The following is a 17,320-nucleotide window of genomic DNA, read 5'->3' as shown; positions in this document are numbered from 1 at the left end:
TAGCATAAAAACTTTTATATAACTACTAATAGGCCTACAAATAGTACAATTACTGCTACAACTACTGCTACAACTACTAAAACTAAGTACCTATAATATACACTGAGTGTACAAAACATTAATAAAACCTTCTCTTTCCATGACATAGACTGACCAGGTGAATACAGGTGAAAGCTATGATCCCTTATTGATGTCACCTGTTAAATCCACTTCAATCAGTGTTGACAAAGGGGAGGAGACAGGTTAAAGAAGGATGTTTAAGCCTTGAGATAATTGAGACATGGATTGTGTATGTGTGCCATTCAGAGGGTGACCGGGCAAGACAAAATATGTAAGTGCCTTTGAATGGATTATGGTAGTAGGTGCCAGGCGCACCGGTTTGTGTCAAGAACTGCAAAACTGTTGGGTTTTTCACGCTCAACAGTTTCCCGTGTGTATCAAGACTGGTCCACCACCCAAAGGACATCCAGCCAACTTGACACAATTGTGGGAAGCATTGGAGTAAACATGGGGCAGCATCCCTGTGGAACGCTTTTGACATCTTGTAGAGTCCATGCACCGACGATACATACAATACATACATATTTACAAATATCTTCACATGGGGATGTTTCTATTAGTTAAAACAGTTTGATCTTAACATCACTGTGTGATTTTAATGGCCTGATTTCTATAGGTAAATTATTCCAGTCAGTTGGGCCTGTATCTTAAAGATCTTACTCCAACTTCATGATGTACCCTTGGAATTTGTCATTTCTGCTGTTGTTGAAAGGAGTAATGTGAGTCTTGTATTCCTTAATACAGTATATACAGGGACATTTCAGTTGATACATTTACAAATAAATTGGTACCAATGCAGTTGTCTTCTGTTTGGGAGTGACAGCCAATTTAGTGATTCATACATTGTGCAATGATGTCTTTTTAATGGTATCCAAAGTATATACACTACTGTTCAAAAGTTTGGGGTCACTTAGATATAAATGTCCTTGTTTTTGAAAGAAAAGTGGCTGGAAACAGCTTTTTTATGCAATATCTACATAGGTGTACAGAGGCCCATTATCAGCAACCATCATTCCTGTGTTCCAATGGCACGTTGTGTTAGCTAATTCAAGTTTATCATTTTAAAAGGCTAATTGATCATTAGAAAACCATTTTGCAATTATATTAGCACAACTGAAAACTGTTGTTCTGATTAAAGAAGCAATAAAACTGGTCTTCTTTCGACTAGTTGAGTATCTGGAGCATCAGCATTTGTGGGTTTGATTACAGGCTCAAAATGGCCAGAAACAAAGATCTTTCTTCTGAGAAATGAAGGCTATTCCATGCAAGAAATTGCCAAGAAACTGAAGATCTCGTACAACGCTGTGTACTACTCCCTTCAACAGAACAGCGCAAACTGTCTCTTACCAGAATAGAAAGAGGAGTGGGAGGCACAACTGAGCAAGATGACAAGTACATCAGAGTGTCTAGTTTGAGAAACAGACACCTCACAAGTCCTCAACTGGCAGCTTCATTAAATAGTACCCGCAAAACACCAGTCTCAATGTCAACAGTGAAGAGGCAACTCCGGGATGCTGGCCTTCTAGGCAGAGTTTCAAAGAAAAAGCCATACCTCAGACTGGCCAATAAAAAGAAAAGATTAAGATGGGCAAAAGAACACAGACACTGGACAGAGGAAGATTGGAATTCGTGAGACGCAGAATTTTTTTTAAGATGCTGGAGGAGTGCTTGACGCCATCTGTCAAGCATGGTGGAGGCAATGTGGTGGTCTGGGGGTGCTTTGGTGGTGGTAAAGTGGGAGATTTGCACAGGGTAAAGGGATCTTGAAGAAGGAAGGCTATCACTCCATTTTGCAACGCCATGCCATGGACGGTGCTTAATTGGAGCCAATTTCCTCCTACAACAGCACAATGACCCAAAGCCCAGCTCCAAGCTATGCAAAAACTATTTAGGGGTGAGGGATGAATCAGGGATGAATCAGTCAGCTGGTATTCTGTCTATAATGGAGTGGCCAGCACAGTCACCGGATCTCAACCCTGTTGAGCTGTTGTGGGAGCAGCTTGACCGTATGGTACGTAGGAAGTGCCCATCAAGACAATCCAACTTGTGGGAGGTGCTTCAGGAAGAATGGGGTGAAATCTCTTCAGATTACCTCAACAAATTGACAACTGGAATGCCAAAGGTCTGCAAGGCTGTAATTGCTGCAAATTGAGGATTCTTTGACGAAAGCAAAGTTTGAAGGACCCAATTATTATTTCAATTAAAAATCATTATTTATAACCATGTCAACATCTTAACTATATTTCCTATTCATTTAGCAACTTATTTTATGTATGTTTTCATGGAAAACCATGACATTTCTAATTGGCCCCAAACTTTTAAACGGTAGTGTATGTCTCATGTCTGAGCAATTGAATTGCGACTTCACTTTGTCCCTGTACTGTTGTTTTGCGTCTTTGATTGCCTTACAGAAGGCATAACTTGTCTGTTTATACACGTCCATGTTCCCTGAACTGCTGCAACTCCTATTCTTTGTAAGTGCTTAACTAACATGAACATTGAAGTTGAAATGCAGGGGAGTTCTTATTTAGAATGCTTAAGTAACAGGCTTGTGAAGCCTATGATTTAGAGGTTAGTGAAAGTTAGAATTTATTGAGAAAGGACAAAGATCACTAAAGTGAAATGTTATGCATGCCACTGTTTTGCAATGCAATATCATTTTGACCTCATTCTTAAACTGAATGGTTGGAAAGTAAGTCTGACTGTGTTGTTCTGTGTAAATATTTCAGCTGGACTACTACCAACCAAAACAATATGGCCGCTTTGAAAAGTTCCTTGTTATAGTGGCCAGTGAGAAAAAGCGTACCCATGGCATCCTATATCAAGAGTTGGAGATTTTTTCAGCTCAGAGGGAGTGTCAATCACACACACACACACAATAATATTGACCTCCCTCATGGAAAGCTGTTATGTAACCAGCTAGGATATTTTACACATAAAACAAACCAAACACAAAGTGGGCTTTGAAAATAAGGCTATGCTGGTAGTATGCATCTTATATATGATGTGTGTAAGAGGATTTGGAACATTGGTAAACACAACGTTGGTATAACATGCTACTTATAATTGATTTAGCCCAGCAATTCCCAAACTCAGTCATCGGAACCTCCAGGGGTACACGTTTTGGTTTTTTCCCTAAACCTACACAGCTGATTCAAATAATCAAAGCTTGATGATTAGATTATTATTTGAATCAACTGTGTAGTGCTAGGGAAAAAACTAAAAAAACGTGTACCGCTTGTGGTCCGAGTTTGGGAAACCCTAAATTACCTGAATGCTTTGGATGAGAGAGTTATACAGAGATTGTGTGTACATCCACTTGCATGTTGCGTCTACTCCTGCTCCTCCTCTCTGGTGCTCATTGTCACCAGTTTATTCATTATTACACACACCTGCCACCATCGTTAAGCGCACCTGCGCCTCATGAGACTCACCTGGACTCCATCACTTCTATGATTACCTCCCTTATATCTGTCACTCGCTTTGATTTTTTTCCCCAGACAGTATTGCTTATGTGTTTCATGTCTATACTCTACTCGTGTTTGTTATTGTTCCGTTTATTATTAAACTCACCACCTGCGCTTTTCCCCCCGACTCCCAGCGTATACATTACATTACATTACATTGCGTGCGTGTGAATGTAAGTGAACTGCATCTGGGAGGTGACTTGAGCCATCCTGGCGTTATGGACAAAATGCTGTTTACTCATTTGAGCTGGAGAAGAGCATGCGTACCTTTTGAAATCTGTATCCGAAATAATTTATTAACTGTCATTTAATAACTGTCATTGAACACATAGGCTACTGTACTCTCAAAGGACAAACTTACTACACCATCATTTTTGTCACGGCTGTCTGAAGAATGGGACCAAAATGCAGCGTGTGTATCATTCCACATTTTATTTAACTGTGAAACTATGCAAGACAATACAAATAAAGTAAATAAACAAAACAACAAACCGTGACGAAGAGGTACAACATACCCTAACTCAAAACAATCTCCCACAAAACCTAGTTGGAAAAACAACAACTTAAATATGATCCCCAATTAGAGACAACGATGACCAGCTGCCTCTAATTGGAGCTCATCCCCCAAAAAACAACAGAAATACTAGACAAAACCCCCTGTCACGGCCTGACCTACTCTACCATAGAAATAAAAGCTTTCTATGGTCAGGACGTGACAGTACCCCCCCCCCCAAAGGTGCAGACTCCGAACACACAAAAAAAAAACAGGGAGGGTTAGGGTGGGTGTCTAATGTCGGTGGTGGCTCTGGTGCAGGACGAAGAACATTAACATCCCGTGGATCCTTCTGCATCGGAGGCGGTTCTGGTGTGGGACGAAGAACCCTCTCATCCTGCTTATCCACCAGCATAGGAGGTGGCTCCAGTTCGGGGCATAGTCCCCGCTCCGCTAGCTGATCCCTCCGCTTTCGTGTCACCGGACCGCGGATCATGGAACTGTCGCCGGAAGCTCCGGACTGGGAATGCGCACTGGAGGCCTGATGCGTGGGGCTGGCACAGGTGTCGCCAGACTGATAACACGCACCTCAAGGCAAGTGCGAGGAGCAGGAACAGGACACACCGGACTGGGCAGGCGCATTGGAGGCCTGATGCGTGGGGCTGGCACAGGTGGCGCCAGACTGGTAACACGCACCTCAGGGCGAGTGCGGGGAGCAGGAACAGGACACACCGGACTGGAGAGACTCACTGAAGGCCTAGTGCGTGGAGCCGGGACAGGTAGCCCCAGACTGGTGACACGCACTTCAGGGCGAGTGCAAGGAGCAGGCACAGGGTGTACTGGGCTGTGGAGGCGCACTGGAGGTCTGGAGCGTAGGGCTGGCACAATCCGTCCTGGCTGGATGCTCACTTTAGCCCGGCAAGTGCGGGGCACTGGCACAGGACGCACTGGGCTGTGAATGCGCACTGGCGACACCGTGCGTATCATCGCAAAACATGGTGCCTGACAGGTCACACGCTCCCCACGGTGAGTACGGAGAGTTGGCACAGGACGTACTGGGCTGTGAATGCGCACTGAAGACTTGGTGCGTATCATTTGTACCGGAACTTTAACACACTTCTCGGGATGAGTATGGGGAGCTGATTCAGGTGGCATCTGATGGCTAACCCGCTCCTCAGGGAAAATGCCGTACATACTACGCCAAACCAACAGCTCTCTCTCATCACCCCCCTCCACTATCTCACAGTACTCCTCGCTCAGTCTCTCCCAATATTCCTCTTCGCTCTCAGACTCACCCTCGGCTTCGCCGACCAACCCGTGTGCCCCACCCAAAAAAGTTATTGGGGCTGCCTCTCGTGCTTCCGTCGTTGCCGTGCTAGTTCCTCGTATCGTCGCCGCTCTGATCTCGCTACTTTAATCTCCTCCTTCGGACGGCGATACTCACCGGCCTGCCTCCAGGGTCCTTTCCCGTCCAGGATTTCTTCCCATGTCCATTTGTCCTGACCACGCTGCTTGGTCCTTTGGTGGTGGGAGATTCTGTCACGGCTGTCTGAAGAATGGGACCAAAACGCAGCATGTGTATCGTTCCACATTTTATTTAACTGTGAAACTATGCAAGACAATACAAATAAAGTAAATAAACAAAACAACAAACCGTGACGAAGAGGTGCAACATACCCTAACTCAATACAATCTCCCACAAAACCTAGTGGATAAACAACAACTTAAATATGATCCCCAATTAGAGACAGCGATGACCAGCTGCCTCTAATTGGAGATCATCCCAAAAAAACACATAGAAATACAGAAACTAGAACCCCACATAGAAATACATCAACTAGACAAAACCCCAACATAGAAAAAAGAAACTAGAACCAACATAGAAATAAATAAACTAGACAAAACCCCCTGTCATGCCCTGACCTACTCTACCATAGAAAATAAAACCTTTCTATGGTCAGGACGTGACAATTTTATGTGGGCCTAATTCCCCAAAAGGTCACAGAAGGTGTAGATTGTGAGTTGTCCATTGCCCTACCCTAGAGATCTGAATACATTGTCGTCCTGGGCAATGGTATTCAAAGTCACTGTCTGCAGTGGGGTTGAGAAAGCTCATTTGAAAAAATACATATTTTCTAACTAAATTGGTTTATTTTTATTTTGAAAATGTAATGAATTGAAGGTTATTTGTTCATGTAAAAATAGAAATGTAACGATTTTAAGGTTGTGTCAGTAGATTTGGGGTGGGGTGTGGTTTCGAGAATTTCTTGCGAAAAAAATGGGGTCTCTAGAAATTCTGGCGGAAAACATGGGGTCCCCGCTGAAAAAGTTTGAATACCACTGCCATAAGGGAATGTGCACACGCGGAAAGACACATTGACCTTCCTCATGTAAAGGTATTATGTAACCAACTAAGATATTTTCCACATAAAACAAACCAATCCCAAAGTGGGCTTTATTATAAGGCTATGCTGGTAGTATAGATGATGTGTTTAGGAGGATTTGGGGACATTGGTGACCACAATGTTGGTATAGCAAGCTAAAGTTGATTTCGCCTCTATAAATTTGTTTTGATAATGGTGGGGGTACATGACCTGAATACTTTGGATGAGAGAGGTATACAGAGATTGTGTGTGCAAGTGAACTGCATCTGGGAGGTGACTTGCACCATCCTGGCGTTAAGGACAAAATGCAGTTTACTCGTTTGAGCTGGAGAATAAAATGCGTACGCCACTTGGTTTTATAATTAAAGCTGCAATTTAAGGCCAGATCATGTGCCACATGGTGCTCTACACTAATCACGTTACTGACTGACTGCTTCCTGTACGGACGATAGAGAGAGAGAGTGAGTCATGAGTGGTCACTGACCCCAACTGTATTATCCTTTCTCGTGCAAGTCCGCAGAAGACAATCTGAACCATTGTCCATTTACAACCTATAGCCAGGTTCAATTAGCATAACGGTAGTTGCTAGTATTGTTTGGCCCTTAATTCTATAATGAATTCAAGCATCAGCCATTAGATCAGCCAGTACGGAAAAAAAACTAAAAAATGTATGCATTCACTACTGTAAGTCGCTCTGGATAAGAGCGTCTGCTAAATGACTAAAATGTAAATGTAAAAATGTAGTGGATGCCATAAATCACATGTTTAGTGCAACAATTCCTTGTCCTCTTGAAGTTGCTGGTTCTCCAGAAGTTGTATGTCTATGGTGGTCTCCAGAAGACCCTGAATGACTGGTTGTACCCAGCTGGCCCGGTAGAGGAGTTATGAGCAAAATCCGCCAGATGTTTCTTACTGCAGATGTAGTTTGATCACTCTTTTGTCGGTGATTATTTTCCTGCACAGCTCGAAATGCAAACTTGTAGTGTATTCAAGGTTTAAAAAGGTATTAAAAGTTTGTAATTTCCACTTTAAAATGTTTGACTGGACTTGCCCTAACAAAAAATGTATCAACCCCTAAATAAATATCCATTAATTATAATTCACATAATAATTCACATTTCCTGTTGCTGCAGGATTATTTTCCTGCTGTAGCAAACTGGCTCAAATTAAAATCCTACATCTGTAGATGCTCTAATTGTCATGTCCTGACCAGTAAAAGGGGTTGTTTGTTATTGTAGTGTGGTCAGGGCATGGCAGAGGGTGTTTGTTTTGTGTGTTTCGGGGGTTTTGGTGTATGTTCTATATTTTCTATTTCTATGTGTTTATCTGGGTTTTCTATTTCTATGTTGGGGTTTTGGAACGACCTCCAATTAGAGACGGCTGGTTGTCGTTGCCTCTAATTGGAGGCCATATTTAAGTGGGTTAATTTTCTCTTGTGTTTGTGGGTGGTTGTTTCCCTTGTATAGTCTGAGCACCTTACGGGACTGTTTTCGTCGTTTGTTTTGTGTAAGTGTTTTGTTTTTTCCTTCAATAAAACAAGATGATTCATATACCCGCTGCGTTTTGGTCCACTACCTACAATGACGCTTATGACACTAATAGCACTGAGTCCTTATGGAATTACTCTGCAGTGATTTTGACCATGTGGATGTCCATTACCACTTTTTATGTAATAATCCTTTCCCTGTAGGCTTAGCAAGATAGGGAGGTGTATCCTGACTTTCTTATTCTGTGTGTGTGAGCAGCACACATCCTCTGGACTTGTAATACAGTTACAAAAACTGGCATAGAGCCAGAGGGAGAGCTTGAGAACTTGTTCCCCTCATCAGAATAAAATTAAAGCTTTGTAATCTTTCTGCCAAGAGTCACTGCGATATCTCGTGATCTTCCCCAGTATTTAGGGAACACACAGTAGCCAGTGTTTGGATGTGGGTACAGTGTAGTAGTTCTCCTAGGGCTCTTGGACTAAAAAGGAATCTAAGAGTCTCAAATAAAATGACTTTTTAAAACTGCCCCATGTAATAAACAGGTTCACGTGTCAGTGACTATTACTTTGTGCCAATGTACAATATGGGTTCATTAGGCTGCACCACTTGTAGAATCAAGGCAGGTTATCAAACATCAACTACACTGATGAACCTTACCTTATTTCTTAGCTGATCTCTGCACTCTTGTATATAAGTAGTTGGCTTTTGGTTTGTTTGAAATCTGAATCCAAAATAAGAATTGAGGAATGAAATGTAGAAATTTTGCCCATACTCAGGCCTACTTTAAGTAACTACAACGATGAGTCTGTAGATGCTACGAAGCCGGTGTTGGTGTCACCTGAACCCTCACCATGTGTTCTGATATATGAGTGGTGTTTAGATGAACACTTTCAGACTTTGAGGCCAAATACGACCTTGTGAGGGTTTTGGCTGGGAATACATGAATTTGTGTTGTGTCAGCAAGTGAATGGCATAATTTGGTTTTCTAGTTATTTTAGAATAGCATATGCAAAACAAATCAAATTGTATTTGTCACATACGCCGAATACAACAGGTGTAGACATAACCGTGAAATGCTTGCTTACGAGCCCTTTCCCAACAATGCTGTTTTCAAAAATAAGAAAGGGTATAGTAATAACACAAGGAATAAAAATACACAAGAATGAAGCTATATAGAGGGAGTACCAGTACCATGTCAATGTGCAGGGGTACGAGGTATTTTAGGTAGATACAGTATGTACATATAGACAGAGTATGGATAATAATACGAGTAAAAAGGAACAGAGCAGCAGCAGCGTATATGATGAGTGTGAAAGTATGTGTCTCTGTGTGTGTGTGTCTTTGTTTTTGTGTGTGGCGTCAATATGTGTGTGTTATGTAGTGTGTGTGTGCGGATGTAGTATATGTGTGTGTGGGTTTGTGTGAGAGTGTCAGTGTAGTGAGTGTGTGGGTAGAATCTGTTTGGGTAGCTGAAGTCTTTTGACATTTTTGTGCCTTCCTCTGACACCGCCTGATGTAGAGGTCCTGGATCACGGTGATGTACTGGACTGTCCACACCACCCTCCATAGCGTTTTGTGGTCGAGGGCGGTGCAGTTGCCATACCAAGTGGTTATGCAGCCAGTTAAGATGCTCTCAATGGTGCAGCTGTATAACTTTTTGAGGATCTGAGGGGCCCATGCCAAATCTTTTCAGCCTCCTGAGTCATGCCCTCTTCACGACTGTGTGGGTGTGTGTGGATCATGTTAAGTCCTTAGTGATGTGGACTCCAAGTAACTCAAAGCTCTCGACCTGCTCCACAACAGCCTCGTTGATGTGGATGGGGGCGTGAACGCCCCCTGCTTCCTGTAGTCCACGATCAGCTCCTTGGTCTTACTGACGTTGAGGGAGAGCTTGTTAAAAGGAGGCCATTCACTGTTAAATACCGTTACAATACTAGATGGAGTAATTATATGCTCCTCACTCAATGATAAAATAGATGTATCTGGACGTAAAATAGAAATATACAGTATTGTCACCAACAGTCAGTCTAATAGCCTTTGTGACAAAGTCATGTGTTTGTATTGATCTAGTGTCAGACACAACTTGGCAGGGACCAGCGGTTTGTTTCAGAAGTCAAAATGATCAGAACAGACGTATCATGAGAAACCAGAGCTCTTCTCTGAACCAGGGTCAATGGTCTATTCTAGAACATATGTTACTCATTAATATCTGTTTAAATAGGATTGTCCTCCCTCTTCCCCATCCCTATGCCTCACTGTCTCTCTGTCCTCTGTCTCCTGTCTCTGTCATTTGTCTCTGTTCTCTGTTTTCTGTCTCTGTCCTCTGTCTCTGTCTGTCTCCTTCTCTGTCCTCTGTCTCTGTCTGTCTCTGTCCTCTGTCTCTGTCTGTCTGTCTCTGTCTCCTTCTCTGTCCTCTGTCTATGCCTCTGTCCTCTGTCTCTCTCTCGCCTACCTTTTTCTTCTGTCACCTGCTGGTGTTTATATTTCATATAGGTAATAATAACAGAATAACAAGGTATAAACATTGCCATCAGAGGATTATATGAGTGTCAATATAGATTATTATTGTTTGTCAATCTGGACTGGCAGTAGCCTGGGACTTGAGATGGTAATGTCATTTTGAGTCTAGTGAACAATAACACAAATCACCATCAGACATATAATATAGTGTCTTCAACTGAAATAAAACAACTGAATGATAAACAATTGACTTGTAAAATGCTCTAAAATTGGATAACAACATAAGTTTGTCAGAAGTTAGTTTCAGTTCACCATGGATGACGTTTCTCCAGCTGACAGAAGAGAAGGGAACATGTTGGTTCCTTTTCCTCGCTATATTTGGGAGAGGTGAGTTGTGTGTCGACCATATTAGGGTGCTCTGCCATGTTAGGGTACTTTCTTACAAAGATAATTGATTTGGGGAATACCTGGGAAGGCCCATGTGTATAAAGTAGCTGAGGTGTGTTTGTGTCACATCCACCATATAAGGAGACTGTCACGGCATGGAGGGATATCCTTACAGCCAGTGGCGGGATCCTCATATCTTATGAGTGTGACTTTGTTCATGTTCAGTGCCTTCGGGAAGTTTTCAGACCCCTTATTCTAAAATGGATTAAATAATATTTTTTCCTCCGCAATCTACACACAATACCCCATAACGACAAAGCAACATTTTTTGGGGGAGTGTGCACATTTATTAAAAATAAAAAACAGAAATACCTTACATACACAAGTATTTAGACACTTTGCTATGAGACTCGAAATTGAGCTCAGGTGCATCCTGTTTCAATTGATCATCCTTGAGATGTTTCTACAACTTGTTTGGAGTCCACCTGTGGTAAATTCAATTCATTGGACATGATTTGGAAAGGCACACACCTGTCTATATAAGGTCCCACAGTTGACAGTGCATATCAGAGCAGAAACCAAGCCATGAGGTCAAAGGAATTGTCTGTAGAGCTCCGAGACAGGATTGTGTCGAGACAGAGATCTGGGGAAGGGTACCAAAAAATGTCTGCAGCATTGAAGGTCCCCAAGAACACAGTGGCCTTCATCATTCTTAAATGGAAGATGTTTGGAACTACCAAGACTCTTCCTAGAGCTGGCCACCTGACCAAACTGAGCAATCGGGGGAGAAGGGCCTTGGTCAGAGAGGTGACTCTCTAGAGTTCCTCTGTGGAGATGGGAGAATCTTCCAAAAGGACAACCATCTCTGCAGCACTCCACCAATCAGGTCTTTATGGTAGAGTGGCCAGATGGAAGCCACTCCTCAGTAAAAGGCACAGCCCGCTTGGAGTTAGCCAAAAGGCACCTAAAGACTCTCAGACCATGAGAAACAAGATTCTCTGGTCTGATGAAACCAAGATTGAACTGTTTGGCCTGAACGCCAAGCGTCACGTCTGGAGGAAACCTGGCACCATCCCTACGGTGAATCATGGTGATGGCAGCATCATGCTGTGGGGATGCTTTTCAGCGGCAGGGACTGGGAGACTAGTCAGGATCGAGGCAAAGATGAACGGAGCAAAGTACAGAGAGATCCTTGATGAAAACCTGCTCCAGAGTGCTCATTATCTCAGACTGGGGCGAAGGTTCACCTTCCAACAGGACAATGACCCTAAAAACACAGCCAAGACAACCCAGGAGTGGCTTCGGGACAGGTCACTGAATGTCCTTGAGTGGGCCAGCCAGAGCCCGGACTTGAACCCAATCGAACATCTCTGAAAATAGACCTGAAAATAGCTGTGCAGCAATGCTCCCCATCCAACCTGACAGAGCTTGAGAGGACCTGCAGAGAAGGTATGGGAGAAACTCCCCAAATACAGGTGCGCCAAGCTTGTAGCATCATACCCAAGAAGACTCGATGCTGTAATTGCTGCCAAAGTTGCTTCAACAAAGTACTGAGTCAAGGGTCTGAATACTTATGTAAATGTAATATTTCTGTTTATTTTTTATAAATTAGCAAAAAAAGTCAAGGGGCCTGAATACTTTCCGAAGGCACTGTAAATATGTGGGTATGTTTAGACCTGCAGTTATGTTGAACATTTCCACTAGGCCTACTTCTGATCTGAATCATCTTTACACTGTCAATTATATACTGCTCAAAAAAATAAAGGGAACACTTAAACAACACATCCTAGATCTGAATGAAAGAAATAATCTTATTAAATACTTTTTTCTTTACATAGTTGAATGTGCTGATTACAAAATCACACAAAAATAATCAATGGAAATCCAATTTATCAACCCATGGAGGTCTGGATTTGAAGTCCACACTACAGGCTGATCCAACTTTGACGTAATGTCCTTAAAACAAGTCAAAATGAGGCTCAGTAGTGTGTGGCCTCCACGTGCCTGTATGACCTCCCTACAACGCCTGGGCATGCTCCTGATGAGGTGGCGGATGGTCTCCTGAGGGATCGCCTCCTAGACCTGGACTAGAGCATCCGCCAACTCCTGGACAGTCTGTGGTGCAACGTGGCGTTGGTGGAAGGAGCGAGACATGATGTCCCAGATGGGCTCAATTGGATTCAGGTCTGGGGAACGGGCGGGCCAGTCCATAGCATCAATGCCTTCCTCTTGCAGGAACTGCTGACACACTCCAGCCACATGAGGTCTAGCATTGTCTTGCATTAGGAGGAACCCAGGGCCAACCGCACCAGCATATGGTCTCACAAGGGGTCTGAGGATCTCATCTCGGTACCTAATGGCAGTCAGGCTACCTCTGGCGAGCACATGGAGGGCTGTGCGGCCCCCCAAAGAAATGCCACCCCACACCATGACTGACCCACCGCCAAACCGGTCATGCTGGAGGATGTTGCAGGCAGCAGAACGTTCTCCACGGCGTCTCCAGACTCTGTCACGTCTGTCACGTGCTCAGTGTGAACCTGCTTTCATCTGTGAAGAGCACAGGGCGCCAGTGGCGAATTTGCCAATCTTGGTGTTCTCTGGCAAATGCCAAACGTCCTGCACGGTGTTGGGCTGTAAGCACAACCCCAACCTGTGGACGTCGGGCCCTCATACCACCCTCATGGAGTCTGTTTCTGACCGTTTGAGCAGACACATGCACATTTGTGGCCTGCTGGAGGTCATTTTGCAGGGCTCTGGCAGTGCTTCTCCTGCTCCTCCTTGCACAAAGGCGGAGGTAGCGGTCCTGCTGCTGGGTTGTTGCCCTCCTACGGCCTCCTCCACGTCTCCTGATGTACTGGCCTGTCTCCTGGTAGTGCCTCCATGCTCTGGACACTACGCTGGCAGACACAGCAAACCTTCTTGCCACAGCTCGCATTGATGTGCCATCCTGGATGAGCTGCACTACCTGAGCCACTTGTGTGGGTTGTAGACTCCGTCTCATGCTACCACTAGAGTGAAAGCACCGCCAGCATTCAAAAGTGACCAAAACATCAGCCAGGAAGCATAGGAACTGAGAAGTGGTCTGTGGTCCCCACCTGCAGAACCACTCCTTTATTGGGGGTGTCTTGCTAATTGCCTATAATTTCCACCTGTTGTCTATTCCATTTGCACAACAGCATGTGAAATTTATTGTCAATCAGTGTTGCTTCCTAAGTGGACAGTTTGATTTCACAGAAGTGTGATTGACTTGGAGTTACATTGTGTTGTTTAAGTGTTCCCTTTATTTTTTTGAGCAGTGTATATTGAACTCCTTAACATTTCCCAAACTTTGCACCTTAACCTTTCACCCAATTTCCTATATTACCACCTCAGCTTGCGTACTAGCCTGTACCTTCAAGTACATGCTGATTTGGGAAACTTTCCTGATCACTTAGCTACTCTTTTGAAAATTAATTTTTCTTGAACCAGAGATGTATCTGCAGAGAATCAATGATCAACTAATGTGTCTAGCTAGTTAGCTCCTGAACCTCTCTGTTGATAAAATTAACTGACCTTTATACCGAGCAGCTGCTATTTATACATCTCTGTGTATTTTATTGTGTGTGTGGGTGGGTGGGTTGGTGTGGATGGGTGGGTGGGTGCGCCAGTGGCAATGTTAAACTTTAACCCTTCGCCAGGTGCTCTGTTTTTCCCCTTGACACGTATGGTATTGGTTGACCTGGAAGCGAGGGTTCATTTCCCAGCACTCCCTACCGCTCATGTGTGTCTGGGCACCCAAATACAGACAGAACCACAGTGACATGAGGGTTCAAAGTTCACACTGTAGTTTGAACAACTTGTGGAGGCCTCTAAATGTAAAAAAAAAAAAAAAAATGGTTCATGGCAATTCCATGGTATAGGAATTACACTGAGACTCTGAAATCAATGTTTTTTGTTTGGTGTTCATTTTAAAGTGAAACATCTAAGTTTAATAAACCATACAACTTTATGCACAAGGCCTAGTTCCCACAGAAAATATTACTGAAACACATTTACCGGAAGAACTGTGCAGATAAAGTTTGTTCACAAAATAAAACTGTGGGAGCTTTTACCGTAATTCTGTTTCCAAACATTGCATCTGCACTTTTTCCCAGTAACAGTTTTTTTTTTACTGTGTATATTTTTCAAAATAGTCATTATGTATACAATTGTATGGTTTGTTAAAATTGAAATTAATGTTTTTTATTTGGCATACATTTAAAAGCGAAGAATCGCAGTCTTAGTGTAACTTTATCGTGGAATTGCCCATATCAAAAAAAACTATGGCTTGAATAAACAACTTCTGGCTAAACTTTGGCTTTCTCGCATTTTTAAGAAACTTGAACAAGCTGTAGTTAGATGAGATACTGCATTTTGTCATTTTATGGATTGGAGACGACCAGCGACTGATCTTTGGAACAGTGATGCAACATGCAGGCAAACTCCACAAAAAATATTTAAAAAAATTGTATTGAGATAATAAAGTTACAATTATTTGTTTTGAATTGATCTCGCTCACCCAGAAAATGCATGAAGATAATTTGTCTTGTTTTCAGATATTCTAACTTGTTTCAATTCTTTTTTAGGTTAAGTTAAAGTAAGCAAAATGACCTTGGTAAGACATCAAGTCAATGCATTCTAATGGTAAGAGATATGTAGTTAAGGTCAACATTTTTTTGCGGTGCGTAATACAAACAATGTGACACCAGTCATAAAACTAAACATCTGTGTCATGATGCAGACATATTCTCAATTTAAAACATTCTTAGATACTGACTAGGCCAATATAAGAAACACACACACACACACACACACACACACTACTTCCAATCACACACACCCTCCCCATCCCATGACTCTCATTGCCATATGGTCCTGTGGAAGAGGCCTCTCTAAGTGGAGGCACGTTTAGCAGGCAGCCTGGCTCATATTACTGCCATACCTTCAGATATTACTGCAGGAATAGACCCAGGAATGTGAGACAGACAGACCAGGCAGCCCAGGACAGCCTGGGAGCCTCCACTGAACCAATGCCTGATTTAATCATCAATAATCAGAGACCTGCTTACTGCACTCTGTACCCTGGCCCCAGGACACAGGAAGGGGCCCACTAGGGGCCATCTGAGAGCCACGGGACTGCAGGGATGCTCCTTAGTTAGGATCCAACAGGTTAAATGGATGGGCTGTTCACTCAAGATCACACAATAAAAACAATAAAAAAACAGCAAGAAATATATAAACAATATGCATACTATAACCAGCAATGAAATGATCAACATGATATGCATGAAGTGGTTCAGTGAAACAGGTCTAGTGTTATCGGAAGTGGTTCAGGGAAACAGGTCTAGTGTTATCAGAAGTGGTTCAGTGAAACAGGCCTAGTGTTATCAGACATTGTTGTTGTCATTTTCAAGAAGCTTCCATGTGAAGCTACATCATTGTGAAATGGTATGACCAGTAGACACTCCGTGACCTCAGTACAAGAGATAGGGTTTTTAAGTATGTAGTAAATGTTACTGTGATGGATAAAGGTGCCGTTAAGAACTACTGCACATGTGTGTGTGAGAGAGTGTCGTCTGTGGCCATAGTAACAATTCAACCACATGACATGAGTAGACATTTGGAATTTGGTGGTATGCATGGTACAGATAGTGATACAGAATGGTGGTATGCATGGTATAGATAGTGATACAGAAGGACAGAAGTCTGGCACTGGTGATCTTTCTCAGTGTCCTCAAATGATACCCTTAACCCCACTTTGCTAGATCACATTTTCAAGATTAGGCACATTCTCTCTCTCTCCCTGCCTCCCTCATTATCTGAACTGTATTCTAATTATTCTATTTCTATGCTCCATCCTCATAGGAAATTCCTTACTCCAGAGTGGGCCTTCTTCCGTTGTGACGGACACAGATACTTTGAAAACCAGAACTCAGAAGATCATTGTAATCTCCCCTGTTTGATCCACATTGTATGAGAATAGCAAATAATTGAAAACTCTGGGAACTAGCCATTGGAATGCATTTTGGAAAGTTGTCCTGGCAAGCACAAGTTAATCAGTGCTGTCAAAGTTCAATATGTGTCCACAAGGGTGCGCTCTGTCAAAGCAGTTCTCATTCGAATGACTTCAGAAGGAATCTTATCTTAAATCCCTTTGTTTCATTGTCTCCCATCCTTCACCTACCCTGACGAGAAAGAACAGAACAAATGAACTAACATTTATTTCACCTGTCCTTTTTTGTCATATCAGCGCCGTCATGGACTAGCCTAAAACGGACCATCCTGATCTCATGAACATAATGTAATGGACTAGCCTCAAACGGACCATCCTGATCTCATGAACAGAATGTAATGGACTAGCCTCAAACTGACCATCCTGATCTCATGAACAGAATGTAATGGACTAGCCTCAAACGGACCATCCTGATCTCATGAACAGAATGTAATGGACTAGCCTCAAACGGACCATCCTGATCTCATGAACAGAATGTAATGGACTAGCCTCAAACGGACCATCCTGATCTCATGAACAGAATGTAATGGACTAGCCTCAAACGGACCATC

Source organism: Salmo trutta, chromosome 13 (assembly GCF_901001165.1).
Source record: "Salmo trutta chromosome 13, fSalTru1.1, whole genome shotgun sequence".
Lineage (NCBI taxonomy): Eukaryota > Metazoa > Chordata > Actinopteri > Salmoniformes > Salmonidae > Salmo > Salmo trutta.
This window is presented reverse-complemented; position numbering follows the sequence as displayed.